Source organism: Aedes albopictus, chromosome 3, assembly GCF_035046485.1.
Source record: "Aedes albopictus strain Foshan chromosome 3, AalbF5, whole genome shotgun sequence".
Lineage (NCBI taxonomy): Eukaryota > Metazoa > Arthropoda > Insecta > Diptera > Culicidae > Aedes > Aedes albopictus.
This window is the reverse complement of record NC_085138.1, coordinates 234,417,153-234,436,095: the sequence shown is the minus strand read 5'-3', so window position 1 is coordinate 234,436,095 and position 18,943 is coordinate 234,417,153.

Sequence of the window (18,943 nt, the reverse complement as noted above, 5' to 3'; positions counted from 1 at the left end):
TCCTCCTCCCAAATCTTGGTAATCACCCAGTGTAGTGCTCTCACCAGTGCTTCTTCACCGTATTTTAGAAGCTCGCTTGGTAGTTGATCTGCTCCAGCGGCTTTGTTGTTTTTCAACCGGCCAACCTCCTCCTCAATCTCTTGAAGGTCAGGGGCCGGAAGTCTTTCGTCCTGTGCACATACTCCTAGATCTGTTACCACGCCACCTTCGGTACTTGCAACGTCTCCATTGAGGTGCTCATCGTAATGCTGCCGCCACCTCTCGACCACCTCACGCTCGCTCGTGAGAATATTCCCGTGATTATCTCGGCACATGTCGGCTTGTGGCACAAAGCCTCTGCGCGAGCGGTTCAGCTTCTCATAGAACTTCTTTGTGTCCTTAGCGCGATACAGCTCTTCCATCGCTTCGCGATCTTCCTTCTCCCTGTTAGCGCTTCTTCCTCCGGAAGACTGTGTTCTACCTGTTCCGCGCCTGTCTATAACGTGCCTCTTTCACCCTCGTTTCCTCTCGTTTTTCAACTGTTCACATTTGCCGTCGTTCCAGTCGTTTCTGTGTCGCGATGCCTGGTGCTGCTGCCGAGCTATGGTGGATCGGATGTCCCTCCAGCCATCTTCAAGTGTAGTTGCGCCAAGCTGCTTTTCCGTTGGTAGGGCCATTGCTTGCTGCTGCGCGTAGTCTTGAGCCTCTTCTATATTACTCACAGCCGCTCCATGCTGAGCCGCGGCGTTCGACTTCAACGCGTGGTAATAACCGCCGAAAGTTTTGAGCACATGCATACAGCGATTAGATAGTGATCCGAGTCTATGATTGCACTGCGGTATGGGCGGACATTGGTTATATCCGAGAAGAATTTACCGTCGATTAGAACGTGGTCGATTTATTATTTCTGTTTGATGGTCGGGTGATCTACAGGTGGCTTTATGGATATCTTTGCGGGAGAAGAAAATTCTTCAAACTACCATACCACGAAAGGCTGCAAAGTTTACGCATCGCTGGCCGTTATCATTCGATACGACCTGCAGGCTGTTTTGCACTGTACATTTTCTTACTTCTTACCTGCGCGTTCATGTCGCCGACAACGATTTTCACGTCACGCGGCGAGTAACCACCGTATGATTGCTCGAACTGCCCCATAGAACGAACGCTCCTTTCTCGTCATCAGGTCTGCCTTCGTGTGGGTAGTGTACGTTGGGGATGCTGTAGGTAGTTGAAGAAACGGCCCTTCCCGAGCAGGGACGAATAACTGACACATAACTGCAGCATACCAAAGTCAGCTATCATACCAAGACGAGGTATTGGTCGGTTACCCAGGTATTGAAAATAGCTTATTTTGGTATTTTGTAGGTAGCATAGCATAGCATAGCATAGCATAGCATAGCATAGCATAGCCGACCGTACACATCCTGGGATGGCTGTCGATAGAGACGTTTAATGCGCCAGAAAAGTTGCCTGGGACTTGACAAACCTTTCATTGAACGACCTCTTTGTTGGCCAGGTCCTTACGATCAGCGGGGATGGGGAGGAAATGTTGATTAGATATCTACTCAGAATATGTCCAAGAACTTGGGCCACTTCATAGATATCTGGAGTTGGAAATTGGATGGGGTTTTATGGGATGCTTCCCTTGGCGAGAAAGCATTTATGTAATGCATTTCATGATATGAAGAGTATGTATTATACACGCTTACCTGATTATACCAGATATAATGAAATAAACAATGCACAAAATCGTTCGATCTCACCAAATACCTACAAGGTTTTGAATGTGGCCCATGCTTCCACCTCGTACAGTGGTTGACACGGTTCTGGAACCCAAACTGCAACAGCTGGAAAACATCCGTTTTAATGGCAGCGTCGTTCCGCTTTCACTGTGTCCACCATCCACTAGTATTGTTCCTATTCAGCATACACTTTAGTTTCCACAATATATTTTTTTTTTTTCGAAAAATTCACATTTTTGTTAGACAAACAGAGCTAGAGTTCTATCAACCGAATTGATTGAAAGCGCTGACAGGGAGCAGCTTATTTTGGTATTTTGTAGGTATTGATAAAATACCTCAACGAGTTATTGGTTTAGTGTTGAGGACTGCTTGAGGTATTAATCAGTTATGGAAGAATCCATATTTGTATGGAAGAATCGCCGATTATTATTGAGGTATTACCATACCTGATATTTTTATTCACGTGTTATGCACAGAATACACACAAGTTATTATTTTAAGTATTTTACCTCTTATGCAGGACTACTTAATACCTCATTCAAATTGTAGGTATTCGGTTTTCCATACCTGAGTTTGTTATTCTTCAGCTATTTTCTCCTGTTCGGACGTCATAAATTTGAGAACCTAAGAGGTCTTAGCATTTAAGCGGTTCAACATATAGTCGTCAACATAGAGTCGCAAAAAAAAAAACGTTTTAATATTTTTATGCTTGTCAGCCGAGTTCCTTCACAGTACATCAGTGTATCATCAGAAGCTAGACGAGTAGAGGATAGCGGATTTGGCGATGTCAACAGTTTATTCGGAAATCAAGGACAACGTGATGTAGGGTTTTCATTCATTCATTCAATTATTGCTATTCCCTCACTCATAGTCGCATGTAAAATCTGAAGCGAGTGGGTTTAACCCCCAACAGGGGATGGAAATTTGGGAATATTGCAGCTAAGTAGACGACAGCTGCTATAGTGCCATTTTCAGAAGTGTGGGACCATTTGGGCAGGGGGACATTTTTTGGGTACTTACTGCTATAGCTCAGTCAATTTCAATCCGATTGACTTGGATTTTCGATCATGGATAGATACAGCACGTATCTGATTGGGTCGGTCCCAAAAATCAAGTTAATCGGTTAAAAATTGACAGAAATAAAGCATCAAGTGCCCAAAATAGGTCTCCCTGCCCAAATGGTCCCAGACTCTATAAGGAGACTTCGCGGTGTAATTTTCTAGAGCGTCGCTTTTGTTCAAGGGAGTCCAGGCCCCCTGGACCTTCGTCGGTGGTGGACCTCTCTTATGTACGCCCAACTGGCGAAAAAAGGTGGGAGAACAGTAAACAAGGACTCTAGCAGGTGGACTCTCAATTTGTTTACTTCTCTGAATGTAAAGTGCTACAATGCAACAATTACTTGATGCCTAATCCATTTATTCAATTACTTTAATTTCCATCGATTTTTTTTAATTTCCCTATTCTGTCGCCTTACCTTCGTTTGTCCAACTGCGATGAACTGCGTCAATACAGTAGCATCAAGTTTAACAGACGACTATCACAATCACATCGTAAATAGCTCAATCAGGATCCCACCCAGAGAGCGATAATCCACTTAATCGGTAGCGTCTGCCACAACTCAACGCCAACCGACGGACGAGCCAAACGGACACACAGCACGATCCTAAATTGATTGAAGCTAATCGCCATTTAGTGTGCCCGATAGGACGACGGACGTCGAGAGACTCGTTCAACAGAAACGCTCAAACGGTGCTTTGTCACGTGAATGTCATTCTGCGTGGTGTTAGGTGGCATCCACTTGTGTGTCCAACAGGGACGTAACAGCACGCATCTCTGTCAAACACTGGCTGGCTGGTGCGATCGTTCAAGTGGACCGGTTAAAAATAAAAGGCCCGGATTTTTTAGTAGGTATCTGTGGCAGCAACATAGTCATAAAGAAAGAGTGATGTTTGTTTTCACAAATAAAAGCACGAAAAATCTATTGATTTGAAATAAAACACTTCGCATATTGGGCTGCTGGCTGGACTGTTGATGTTATACAAATCGGAAAGAAACCAACAGTCGCGTGCCCCAAGCGAAAACAAAACGCCATACATAATCGCCTGTTTTTTTATGAATGGAGGTGGTGCCTCTTGAAGACAGGCCAAAGGCGCGGACGCCGAAATGGAAATAGCTGCTGGCTGCCAGACTGCCATGATTTTCTTGCATTTAGATAGGTACGTACGTCGTACACACAATATGCCGCTTGACTGTGATCCTCCGCTCGCTCATCTGGCGTTGGCTGGTAGTGGGTGAAAGAGCGAGAGTTGTTCGCTTTATAAAAAATGCATTGTGTCAGACGTCATCGAAGAAAGGCACTTTCATCGTTCATTTTTGTACGCCGCGATCGACGGCTTGTACGAACTTAGAATCACTGACCCAGATTGGTTTGGCAGGCTTAGATGAAATATATTTACACAGTGATAGGATTAGGAACTTGGTTTGAATATCGTCAAGGCAAAAGGTTTTGTGCTAACAGTGCTTCTAGTACAGAGAAAACATGGATGAGTAAGAATTCAGCCTGCATAATGCGTAATGCAGACCTCATTGAGGTCATTAGCATCATCCTAGTAATGCCTTTCCCTACATCCTCCTAGTAGTGTAGGTCTGAGGCCGTCTTCTACAACAAAAGTAAAAGCCGGGACTACTCTCTCCTCGTACCCACTAAACCATTCCTATGGTCGCCAAACCCTACGTCTCTCCGGAACCACCAAGAAGGTATTGCTTCAGAGAGGGGCTAGTGCACATCGCACCCTCAAGGTTAGCTGCGTAGCCTAGCAGCAACGAACATCGATGACTCGCTCTGGAGAGTCCATCACGGTAGAATGCTGGCGCTTAGCCAGTTTCCCGAGTGGTCCTCGCCACTCCCTTTGTCCTCGAAAGGCGGGAAGGGTCAACCCCGCCCGCGCCCTACTGCTGAGCGGACATCAAGAACTGATGCCCACGTGCAACCCGATCTGACCTGCCCGTAAGGAAGGGTATCACTACCCTTCAGGCCCTATCAGATGCACCCGTAGGTTGCAGACAACAGGATCTCACCTACCCCGACCCTTGCCGGGGACCCCTTTCCAACCGCGGGCTCGGATCCAACCCAGTAGAGCGACGCCACGACAGCACCGCTATCGGGACTTCCTCTCCGTGGCCACTTAATCGCTGTAAGGGTCGATCTCGACCGCAGGGCACCGGTATGACCTACGAAGCCGACTCCGAACCCCTGGACCACCTCTTGTACTGCATCTGGACTAGCCACTCTCCGAGTCCACGCGCCACCTCCTCTGTAGTTCCCAGACGATATGGGTGATAGCCGTTGAAACGGCGTTCCAGCCAAACTCATCCCTACACATCCTCTGGACCAAGTTGTCCGGGTTTGTGTCCTCCCCGCATGTGGCAAGCATGCGGTCACGCATTGTGCGAAAACGCGGGCACACGAACAAAACGTGTTCCGCCGTTTCCTCTAAACCATTGCACGCTGGGCATTCGGGAGAATCCGCATGCCCGAAACGGTGTAGATACTGTCGGAAGCAATCATGACCTGTAAGGACCTGTGTCAGGTGGAATGGAACTTCCCCATGGCGCCTATTAATCCAACTATCTACCCTCGGTATCAACCTATGGGTCCACCTTCCTTTGGTGGAACTGTCCCACGAGCGCTGCCATTTGACCATAGAGGCCATCCTGGCAGTCCTACGTATGCCTCTTGTGCCGCGCATTTCGAAGCACTCCATGTCCTCACTGACCAGTAATGACGCAGAGAGCGTCGTGTGACACGGTACGGTATGCGCTCGCTACCCTTAGGCACATAAGCCTGTAAGTTCTTTCCAGCTTCCGTCGGTAGCATTTAGTGCTTAGCGCGGTGCCCCACGCCGGGCCGCCATACCTAAGTATGGATGTAGCAACACTAGCCAGAAGCTTGCGCTTACTGGCGTACACCGCAGAGCTATTGGACATCATCCGGGACAGTGCCGCAATAGCTGTGGAGGCTCTTTTACAGGCATAATCGACGTGGCTACCGAAGGTAAGCTTATCGTCGATCACCACGCCCAAGCGTTTGACGGAGCGCTTTGACTGGATAGTACACTCTCCTACACTGATCTCCGTCTGCTGCTCCGACTTCAGGTTGTTAACAACCGTCACCTCTGTCTTGTGATGAGCCAGCTCCAGTTTCCTGGACCGCATCCACGCCTCCACAACCTTGATCGAGTGGTTGGTAGTCAACTTTACCTCCTCGATCGTTTCACCGTAGACTTCGAGCGTAATGTCGTCGGCAAATCCGACAATCACCACTCCCACTGGATACTCTAACCTCAACACCTCGTCGTACATGACATTCCATAACACCGGACCCAGGATGGAACCTTGCGGGACTCCTGAGGTTATGTGAAAGCACTTCCGACCCACCTCCGTGTCGTAGACTAGTACACGATTCTGAAAGTAACTTCCGAGAATCTTGTACAGGTACTCCGGTATCCCCAGACGCAAGAGCGCATCAGCAATAGCAGACCAGCTGGCGCTATTAAACGCATTCCTTACATCCAGAGTCACTACCGCGCAAAAGCGAATTCCCCTCCTCTTAGGCGGTTTTTGTAGCCGACAAGATAGCGTCTACGGTGAACCTCCCTTTCCGGAAGCCGTACTGGTTACTCGAAAGACCATTTTCGCCCTCGGTGAACCGCAACATTCTATTGAGGATGATCTTTTCGAGCACCTTCCCCGCCGTGTCAATCAAGCATATTGGTCTATATGCCGACGGGTCTCCGGGTGGTTTGCCCGCCTTTGGAAATAGTACCAGGTTCTGCCTCTTCCAAGCTTCTGGGAAAACTCCCTCGTCCAGGCATTTCTGCATAGCAGACTTGAACATCTCGGGAGCCTCTGCAATGGCTACATTTAAGGCCAGGTACGGAACTCCGTCCGGACCTGGGGCCTTACCTACGCTAAGGGACTTAGCTATCCCCGCAAGTTCCACATCGGTGACCCTCTCCTCATCGCCAGCCCCAGTCCCCGGCTGTCCTACGAAAGGAGGCCAAGGATTAGAATCATGACGTGGAAAAAGTCCTCCAATGATCCCCTCCAACATCTCTGGAGATTGCTCTGTAGGAGCCATCACACCTCTCGTCTTGGCCATAACGATCCTGTAGGCGTCACCCCACGGGTTCGTATTGGCACTCTGACAGAGACCCTCAAAGCAGGTCTTTTTGCTTGCTCTTATCTCGGTCTTAAGCGTGGCTTTTGCAGCGGCGAACACCACCCGCCGTTCGTTTCGCTCTTCCTCTCTTGCTTGCTCTGGCGTCTTGCTTCTGAGCCAGATCATCTGTTTTTCAGAGGGAGTAACTCACAACAACAACGTCCCAGTGCCGTTGAAGGACTCTAAGTTCAATTGTTCATCATGGTCCTCCGGAAACTGAGACTGTTGGTGTCAGACCTTACATCCAGCCTTAAAAAATATCTTGTACCGACTTTTCGATATGTGGATAACTGACACTGAGGAAGATTACAAGTGGTAGTCGAAATACGCGTATCTGTCAAGCAACAAAGGTACGAAACTGATTACACTCATCCGAACTTAAATAATAATTGCAACGGAAAATCAGCAACAGAATAGTGCGAACCGAAATCAATGGCAACGGCCCTTTTAATGAAAAGGACTAGCGATTGGATGCTAGGTACATGGAACTGCCGATCTATGAACTTCATCGGGAGCTCCCGCATACTCGCCGATATATCTATCACAGAACCCCGCTCTCCACCATCTGCATAAACTGCGGTACAACACGCGTGGTAGCAGCTTCCATCGTGATGGGCTATATGCAGAAACGCGCGATCGATTGGTGGCCTATTTCAATTTTATTTAGATTAATAAACTTCAACAGCAACAAGGACGCATTCTACGAACAGCTCGTACGCAAGTACGAAGCAACTGGGTGTCGCCTCAGCATACGCGCAGAATCTCATGGTAGCGTTGCCAGACAAGGGTGAGCTTAACGTGACCGTTTTTAGAAGATTGACAGGTACATGAAACGAAACCGACGGAACGAACTGTTTGTTCAACGAGGAGTTTTGGAGAAGAAGTACGCAGCGGAAGCAATAATGCTGCAGCTTGGAACCTGGCAGAACGTTGAGCGATTCAAACAGAAGCGGAAACAGTAGTTTCGTCTCTTTCGGGGGGTTAAACACCAGTTGGAAGAAGTGGGGTGTATCTACAAGTAAGACGGCAAGTTAGAGTGTGAGAACTTTCAAGTTATCTCCAGATTAACTTTCATCGTCTATCAACTATAACGAAAGACTTCGATGGCCCGTCAACAACAGACAAGATCTTCATCGTATGGCAGATGCTCCAGAAATGCCGTAAACATCAGATCCCCACACACTACGATTTCAAGGTGGTATACGATAATTATGACGTGCAAAGCTATGGAAAATTATGGATGAGAACGTTTTTCCCGAAGAAGTTTGATAAAAGCAACAATGGACGATGTGCGAAACTGCGTGAAGATTTCTGGAGAACACTCTAGTTTATACGATTTTCGACGGAGATGATGACACGGTGATGGCATTCATGCTTGCTGTTCAACATTGCGTGGGAGTTTGTCAAATGTTAAAATTGTGACCATGACCATACTCGGCACCCATTTTGAGCTGACGAAGTCATTCTTTCCGATACCCAGGTCTTCAGTGGCTATATTATTCGGCCAGAAACATGTTGTTTCAAGTACTAAATACTTTCACCTTTCAATAACATCGCACGATTCTTCTGGTATTTATTTAAGCTGACTGCATTAGAACAACACAACTGATCTTTCATCTGGTATTCCACTGTTTTCAGTTGTCATTTTTTTGGAAGGTTTTTTTTATGTTGCTTCTTCTTTTTGCTGTACCATTTTGGATTGATATGTCTTCTTTTTTTCTGTTAATCTAATTTATGCGGTGGTTCTTTACTTGTGACCACGCGAGGCACTCCACAGCATGTTCTCTTATAACGTGGCGAAGAACTGCCAAAAAATAATTCGATGTGCCTGCTGCGCAATTACACAATCATCATCCATCTGATTATCTTAACAATAAATTTATTATCTTTAGCAGCAAACAAGCGAGAGCATACAGGATGGGTACGACAGTTCACGTCACTTTGGATTTGGTTCAGGCCAACAGTGCGCCATCACCTACTGACTGGTGCACTTGAGTGCAGCGTGAGATCCGAGTGTTTTACAAATTTCTCCGAAAAGATTAATCGTATTGGTGAGCATAGCCAACGCGAAATTCGTATAATTGTCGTGTTACTGGAATTACTCAAAACCGACCATCATCGTAACAAAGAGATATGATCGTAAATAACATACCCATTAAAGAATAGCCAACTTCAACCCGGTCGGTCTCGTCTTCGCCATCGTGGTCGGTCGGTAGCATTTGAATGGGAAAAAGTGCAGCTTTTAAGCGGGGGTCATTAACTGGGTGACCACTAGTAGTGGTGACATGAAAGTAAGTAGCCGAAGCATGGACATTAGCGGTCAGTACACAGCATGGTGTTGCATGTATCTGCCGGATGTAACCATGGCGAACATAATTGTCAACTGCTGCTCTGCCGTAATTCTGCAAAGTGACGTAAGCGACATTGATAGTTTTGGCCCATTTTTTGGTTATTATGCATAAAACTCTTGCTCATCCTCTAAGTTTCTTTCCATAGATGATAGATTACGACTAGATCTTACATTCTTATACAGCAGGCATACCAGAGTGTTATTTTTACACCAGATATTATGTATAATATACCGAAAAATATCGGCATTTTGAATGGCGCTTACGTCACTTTGCAGAATTACGGCAGTGCTGGTGGTTGGCTTTGAATGGTAGCAAACTTTTGAGTATCTGTAATGGGAAAAAGAATGAATTGCGCTGGTTAGGTTAATGACTTTGTGCAAGCGAGGCAATTTAGTTTTTTACAGTTTCGTAAAAGAAATAAGACTTTTTTTTCTGACAATGGGTTTCGTTCCACTGGTGCAAATTCAATCTGTACAAGGCCGAGTTAAATTCGGATTTCGGACAAGTAGTATATTACTTGACCGATTGCCATCAGATCGTGGGAAGAAAATATAAGCTATTCATGTGATGTACCCACAACAATCAAGTAAGCCAGTTTCACCAGGGAAAAATATGTATAATGCTTTTGTAATTGAGCAGCCCTTATTATTTTTCAAGATAAAATTTTACAGTTTGATTCTTTGGTAACATTTGTATGAGGAACGATATGTGTTAAGGACCCATATAACCCAAGAAGTTGACGTGCGGGTATTCAACAAGACCACGCTACTAACAATCTTAGGTGACGGGTTCGATTTCTGATCGGTCCAGGAGCTTTTCGCAATGAAAATTTCTTTCTCTGGACATAGCGTATCTTTGTGCCTGCCACACGAACATGAGCATGAACATACACAGATGGAAAAAGGAGTGTAAAATTCTGTGACATATGATGCACATGTTTGGAGCGTGGGCTATCACAGAAGTTTACATGACATATCATGTAAAAGTCATAAAATATCATGTAAATTTCCATTATATGTCATGTAATTCAGTATGACTCTGAGTGTTTACATGATATATAACAGAAATTTACATGATATATCATGTAAACCATCATAACACTAAGTTTACATGACTAAAATGAAGTTTACATGACGTGTAAATCTCATTATTTTTATCTGTGTAGATAACCGAACAATGCGTAGTGGTTACAACGTTATTGACCGGTGCATTCGAAAGGGAACCAGATAATCTCCGCATCTCCATGATTGTCTCGAGAAGGAATTGGTATTAGGAGGGTAGGGTGCATTGTTGGTCTAGGAGTCATCTATGATTGATGATGTGATGTGATAAGTGCATCAATATACGCCACACAACCTCCCCTTTTTCCATGCAAAAACAAGCCAAAAAGATCTTAGCGCTTCTCCGCCCCACTAAGGAGCAGAAACCTTTAGTTCATTCCACACAGGAACGAACTGGCGGTGACGCGTAGTTTAGCTTAAACTGACTGTTGTTAGTCAGGGGTCTGTTATAGTCTTCTTGGTTTCTAACACCGCATTGAAGCGAAGCTGCTGTGTTGAACCCTACGCTTGAGCCACTGTCATGTTGGCTATACGAACTCATTGCATTGGTGTGATAGGAGTGCCATTTCCTTGTTATTAGTACACAGATAAAAATAATGAGATTTACACGTCATGTAAACTTCATTTTACTTATGTAAACTTAATGTTATGATGGTTTACATGATATATCATGTAAATTTGTGTTATATGTCATGTATACTCTCAGAGTCATGCTGAATTACATGATATTTCATGAACTTTACATGGTATGTCATGTAAACTTCTGTGATATTCCACGCTCCAATTATGTGCATCATATGTCACAGAATTTTACACTCTTTTTTCGATCTGTGTAGAGAAGGCATCGTTAGAATAGAATTCACTTTGATAAGTAATATAACCTTTTGATTTTGAATTATGCTATACAGACTTCTGCGGAAAGGAAACAATTGATCACCTGCGTCAGTTGTGGTTATTTGTTGTTAAACGGTTATAATTTGATTGGTATCTATGCCAATATGTCACCATTGAATATGACCGTGAAATATAAACAGCACAAAACAGACACCATATCACTTGTCGCCCTTGTCTTACTTTCCTTTAACTTAATTAATGCTACGCGTATCCATGAGCTCATTTTTGCCGGAAGTTCCTAACTGTCACAACAAGTTCCGCCGCCGTCGGCTTAATTAACCATGCTGAAGAGCGGCTACCTACAAATAGGTACGCGTTCATATGTATTATGGGTTCCCCTCCTGATACGGGAAGCTTGTCGCCCCGTGTCTACTCCCCTTAAAACCGGCTCAAGAAATTGCACAATTCCAAACTGATAACCACCTTCTTCCTGTTGGAGTAAAGAGGGGCCTGGCAGCGCACGACGACGCGTCGCACATGTTCCGTTCTGAGACTGACTGACTGAAGCCCCAGCACCGTACATGTTCTGGGTAGCACTCGCACGACCGAGTAACGCGACTTTGACATCAATATTTTGCACACCGGATAGCGTTTCCGTTGACATACCGTTGCGAATCGCGTCGTGTGGGGACACACGCGTGGAGCACGGCCAAGTGCAAGGTTTTCTTTCCTTTGCATCGATTGCGACCTTCTTCGTATATACATACCATGAACAATGCTTTCGTTACTTCGATTTGACTGGTGAAGGATGCTAGATGTAAAGACATGTATTCATTTTGAATACATTTGAAATTATGTGAAGACTTTTGAATTTCTTGTTTTGGAAATTCGATCTGAATCTGAACCCAGATCTGGCCAAAATCATAGACAATAGTTTACTTTTCGAATAAAACATGTTGCTGCGTACTTGTAGGGAATCGCACCACTTGGGCGGTGGCTTCTATTTTCGTCTGTTTTCCTCTATAACTCAGTCAAATTTGAACCAATTGACACAATTTTTGGAATGCGAATGTGAGATAGGTATAGTATCTACCCGTGTACAGCAGTTCAAGTCAACTGGTTCAAAATTGACTGATTTATAGTGGAAAACAGACGAATATAGAAGCCACCGCCCAAGTGGCGCGATACCCTATCCCGAATAAAAAATACGGTAGAAAAACCGAACGTTGTATTGTAACAGTACTATTTAGAGCCATATTTTTACAATAGACACCACTGTAAAAAAAATACAAAAACAATAAGATGTAATGTAGACACCATACAGTGAATTGTAAATAAGATTTTTACAATATATTATACAGGTTGTTAAGTATCGTAACAATATAAAAAAAAATATTTTTCTCCATATATATTTTTTTGCAAAACCATACATTTTATTGTTAATGAATTGTTCAAAATACTGATACGTGGGTTTAAATATACCGTACATTGTATGGTACATGAATGGTTTCAAACAATAAAATGTACCGTAAATAAATTGTTTTTAATTGTAATTTCACTACTGGTTATACATTTAATCAAATGGTTTTGTAATGGTTCTCTTTTGTTATGTTGTATTGTTTTACATTACATAAACCATATATTGTTATATTATCTTGCCATTTTCCTCATGTTAATGGCATTTTAGGCTTATTAGATTTATTAGCATGCGCTTTGGGAATTCTCCAGAGCGTTTTGGATAACCCTTCATATATAGGATCGCCCACGTCTAAGTCTGAATAGTCTCTGATTGCATTAACAGTTGCAGCTTAGGCTCCCATGCCCCACCGGCCAGATAACCGGGTTTTGCAAACTTAGCATTATTTGTGGCAACACTTTGAGCGGCATGACGGAACTATGCCGAGCGCGCTAAGTGTTATTAGACAACTAATGTAGTTGCATGAAGTGGGTGACGAGGTACATAAGTATCATTACAGCGTGCTTAACCGTTATTGCAATATTAAGACACCAGTTTGACTAAATTTCGAAATACATAACAACTAATGAGATAACTGTCAAGTTCGATTCAAAAATAAGTTAGGTTAAAAAGCGAACACACAGACGAACCTATATTAAAAGTCATATCAGTGTTCAGTCTAGTCCATATGTTAAAGATGGCTTTACGTCAAAGATAAAGTTTGTCAATCGCATTTGATTCGATTGTGGTCGGAGGCAAGTTCACATGAGAGAAGAGGAGAAAACTCCCCTAAATGCAAATACAGAAAGAATAGTGTTGAACTCATCCACTGATTTACGGTAATCTGACCTGCATCTTTCCGGGTTGGCCTACATTCGTATTTCTCTCATCGCACTCTACACACCTAGCCCGCCATATCTCCTGGACCCCTGCTTGGACCTGCAGTTCTTAGGTTTACCACTGATTTAAACATGTTATTGACTTTAAATTGATGTTTCAACTTATTCACTTTTTTCCCTTTCCTTTCCTTTGCATCAAAAAAGTCACAAACATCAACAAAACAAAGCACGGAAAAAATCTTAAACTGAATAAATTTGGTGTTCGATTTGAATAGGTCGAATCTGAATAGGAATCACAGCAAACATACGACCTATTCAAATCGAATACCAGAAATAATTAAAAATTCACGGGAAAATAATGTTTCGGAAAAGTGAATGGTTCAAACGTAAGAAATACAGTATAATTTATTGTTACATAAAAAACCAATGTAAATGTATAGTATAGCAAACCATTTCATTACAATACACTTTATTGTAGCTGGTACACTGTATGGTGCAGGAATGGTTTTCACCATACACCCTATGGTTAGTTTTTATCCGGGATGGCCGTACATAACAACAGAAATTGAGTTGTTCGAGGTGCAAATATTCTGTGTTTGATCTGATTGAGCAAATACTCATAAGGAGCCACTCAGCTGGCTGTGGCGTGTACAGCATTCGTTTTTTTTTCAGTAAACAATTATGTAGCCAAACCAAACACCTGATGTGTGATGCTGTTTGTGCCGAGATGACTAATCAAAAAATATTTATTTCTTTCTTATTTACAGGTAAGCATGACGACGGACCTTGACGGATCAACCATCAACAACAACTGTTGGATACCAGACTCCAAAAGGCACTTTCGAATGAACTTGGAACCGAAACAGATAAGCAAGTGGTGGCAAATGCTTTTAAGGGTACCAGAAAGGGTAACGTGATTCGGTTATTTTTCGGAAGGTCAGTTCAATTCGGTATGCGTTATTTGTACCCAACTGGACTGTAAGAGCTTTTTGCTGTGTACTAACAATGAACAGAAACAACATGTGTACCAAATCCGAATCCGTTACAGAAATAAATTCGTAATCAACACTACTCTTGACCTACATTCTCGAGTTCATTTACCGACCCTTCTTTTGATGGCCTACACCCCACACTGTGTCTTCAGCCAATCCATCTCTTGGTCTCGAGCCCCATTCGTGGTAATTTTTCATGTTCAGTCACAGAGCACAAAAGAGGCAAACATTCCGAGACATCACAAACTGATGGACTGATGATGTACGGGTCTCAAGTTGGCGTTGGTAAAGGAAAAAAAATATGCCCAAGCAAGTGTCAATAGTTACAAAACATGATGAGAGCAACAAAGACGATGGCTTGGCCGCGTCAAAGCCACTTCGCCAATTGTACGTAGACTGTAGCTGGCTGGCCGTTCGTTCGTTCGTTCCCACAATGAAGCAGAACAAATTTTTGTGCCACAATTTTACCACGATCTTGGCGGTGGTAACGTGATGGAAGCATATCAAAGTCTGTGGTGTTGCTCAGTGGAGTACATCGCTCGGGGGAAGTGCTGATTAGGGGTTAAGGTGTTTGGATTTGTTTCATAATTCTAGCTTCAATTGGGGATGTTGCGTTTCAATGCACTGTATTAAAATTAAATTTTATAGAAATGTTGTGATCAACCGCTGGACTGGATAACCCCTCCTAAAATCGTAGATGTTTATGATTTGCTTTGACAAACCTCCACTGCCTTCTTAATGCATCATGTTGGGAACAACTCGCTGACGTAGTGTACGAACGGTTTGGGTCACAAGAAATGACCCTAATCCACAAGGAGGTTACAGTACTTGGAAACAAGAAAATTAATAGTGTATAAAAAATGATGTTTTGTTCTGAAAATTGCATTTAGTTCCTATGTAAATTGCTTTCACACTCCCTAAGTATGGAAAGACCATCTGATATCTTTCTCAATAGACTAAACTTACACTCAACAATAATGTTGATAGCAGCATTAAAAGTCAACATTTTCATAAGACTTTTGAGTACTTTAAGATTTGAGTAAATCTCTTTCTATGAGTAGTTTTTTAAATTTTATCACCCACATGGCACTGTTTGACATTTGCAAACAAATAGTCAAACAGACAAACAGTGCTTATCATTCAATTAACAAACTGCCTTATCACATATCCAACCTTCACCTGCTTCCACAGTGTAAATAGGGAAGCAGCGGAATTACACAACGAAACGCTTATCATTTAATATCAGCCGACACACTAGCTATATGGCACTCGTCTAGGGGCGCTTTACTTTAATATGAAACCGTACACAAGCAGGATCTATTCACCTTAATGCGTATCACCCCTCACATTTCAACAAAAGCAGTCTGATGCAAACCCTCGTATTATCTCAACCAGGATTACAGGAAGGAAGTGATGCATCTTGAAACGACAAATTGCTCCGACATAAATAATAGACTTTCCACCCTCGCACTGATGGAAATAGATTTCATGACGTAATGTACATTATTACCGAGTAGGTATACATAGGTCTGAAAGGTGAAAGTTCTGCTTGCTTCAGATGAAAATATAAAATGCACCCAATGTTCCAGAGCCGTTCGATTTCCCCCATCGTTTCTCATCGGTGACGTTTTGTTCGTCATTGATTTTCCCCTTCTCAATTTCATCGGCTGTTACCATGATGCTGTTGTTCGTATGTGTACACTGAAATAAATTTTGTTGTGGAAACTATCGATTCCATAGTAAAATTCAAGACCGTACCTATGTAAAATCTATGAAGTTTACTGAAATATGATTGAATGAATGCATTGCAGTAAATTTGACTGCAAGCGTAGTCACCTCAACAACAAAAAAATGTCAATTTTTCCTGGACTCGCATCTTACGACACAGTGTGGTCTAAAATACAATGCTCATCTGTTAAATTAAGATTGCATTGCTGCGTAACTGCATTGCTAGTTAAATTGACAGTGTTTAGGGGAATTAACTGGAAATTATTGGCAGTTGACAATCATAGGTGCGGTTGTTAATTTACTATGGAATCGGTAGTTTAAACAGCAAAATTTATTTCAGTGTAGAAGTATGGTACCGTAATTCGGGGTAACATTGATCAACATTTTCGATTTTTCTTGATTAACTCCCTTGTTAAGGCAAACGTTACATGCTTAATATTTTTAAAACAAGTACTGACCCTCTCTGTATGTGTTAAGCTGTTTGATGAAGTATTGTGAAACATTCAAGCATGTTTAAATAGGTTTTTAATCCAATTTTTGATTTTGTTGATCTGGGGTAACATTGATCACCCAAATGAACAATATTCGTTTGTGTTGAAAATACCCTTACTTACTAAATTTGGGGGTCATGATTTCGAATATGTTGTCCAAATTCTTACAAGTTGTGTATTTTCTGAGATATTTTAAAAATAATATTCTCTAAACCCCGAATAACGCCTAAAGGTAGGCAATGGCCTAAGGAATTGAAAGCCTTCTTTCAATAAATCGTCTATTTTATTGAAAAAGAAAACTTTCATATAAGTTTGGTTTACTAAATCCAACTCTAGGATATCACATTGAAGAAATACAATGATTTCTAACCTAATATTGTATCTAGTACTCATACCCGGCATGAATGTTTGACAATGTATCACATTGTGTTACGCTGTGTTTCGGAAAGTTAAGGAAAAATATATTTATTTTAATGTTTATGATATTCAATTTTCATGAATTACTTGTCATTTAATAGCTAAATAACAGCATCTTACGAAATACCATTCGTAAGCAATAACTGATTCAATTGAAACTAGTTGTTTGGTGATTTCATGAGATGAGTTAATCCGATCAATGTTACCCCGCTGATCAATGATACCCCGGATTACGGTACCGTTGAAAGCAGTAATGTTGGTTTACCCCAACATTTTCTAATTCTGTATATCCTTAGTGGCGTATCGAAAGATATCCAAAATAACATCTTGTGTGTTAAGTATGGAGCTGAGCATAGATGATCGTACAATTCGTAGTTACTATTCCGTGATATGCCAAAACAATCGAAATTGTACAAGAATAAAAAAAATGAGCTTGGAAGTAGATTAGCGTTTTTAATATGCATCTTCAAGAATATTTTATTTTGTTTTATTATAGGCTTTATTCTAGGATTTACTCCGAATCTTGCAGTGACGATCTTGCAGTAATAAATTTACAGAGATGGCTGTCAAAACGTGTCATTGTAAGACATGTAACCCAAAATTTTGTAATATGGGAAAATAACATTCTTAGAAATCACCGGCGAAATATGCGGAAATCGAAAAGAAAGCCCATAAAACCGGCGCACATAAGAGAGAAACGAATCCCACTTGCCCAAGTTTTTTCTTTTCACTCCACATCTTAAATAACATCTTGTGTGTTTTTTATTACTAAACATCAAGTATTGAAATACTTAATTTAGTAAATATTTACTGATGATTTTACATACAAGTAGTGATTAATCCATAATAGAATACTACCTCTCGGGGGTGGAAGCTCAGGTAAAATATTATCTCCTGGGCGCCCATTAAAAACACCACCCCCGGCGAAGACTGGCGCTTGAGCCTAGCTATTTAGCACTGTAGTTGGAGGAAATGCCAATGCAGAACCCGTAGCTTCCGGGAAGGTAAGCCCAGCTCCCTGGGTTAGTGGGTTGGTGTCAGGCTCTGCGAGCCAGCCGTAAAAAAAAAACAAGCACCGGAAAATCAACAAGAGAAGAATGCGAACCGATACCAATGGCGACGACCACAGCGACGAAAAGGGACTTGCGATTGGAAGCTCGGTACGTGGAACTGCAGATCTCTCAACTTCATCGGGAGCACCGGCATACTCGCCGATATACTGAAGGACCGCGGGTTCGGAATCGTAGCGCTGCAGGAGGTGTGTTGGACAGGATCTATGGTGCGAACGTTTAGAGGTAATCATACCATCTACCAGAGTTGCGGCAACACACGTGAGCTGGGAACAGCTTTTATAGTGATGGGCGACATGCAGAGGTGCGTGATCGGTTGGTGGTCGATCGACGTAAGAATGTGCAGGTTGAGGATCAAGGGCCGATTCTTCAACATCAGCATAATTAACGTGGGCTGTGCACTCCGGAAGCACTGATGATGACAAACACGCATTTTAAGCGCAGCTCGAACGCGAGTACGACCGCTGCCCAAACCACGACGTCAAGATCATCATAGGGGATCTAAACGCTCAGGTAGGCAAGGAGGAGAAATTCAGACCGACGATTGGAAAGTTTAGCGCCCACCAGCTGACGAACGAAAATGGCCTACGCCTCATCGATTTCGCCGCCTCCATGAACATGGCCATTTGTAGCCCCTTCTTCCAACACAGCCTCCCGTATCGTTACACCTGGAGATCACCACAACAAACGGAATCGCAAATCGACCACGTTCTGATTAATGGACGGCACTTCTCCGACATTATCGACGTCAGGACCTTTCGT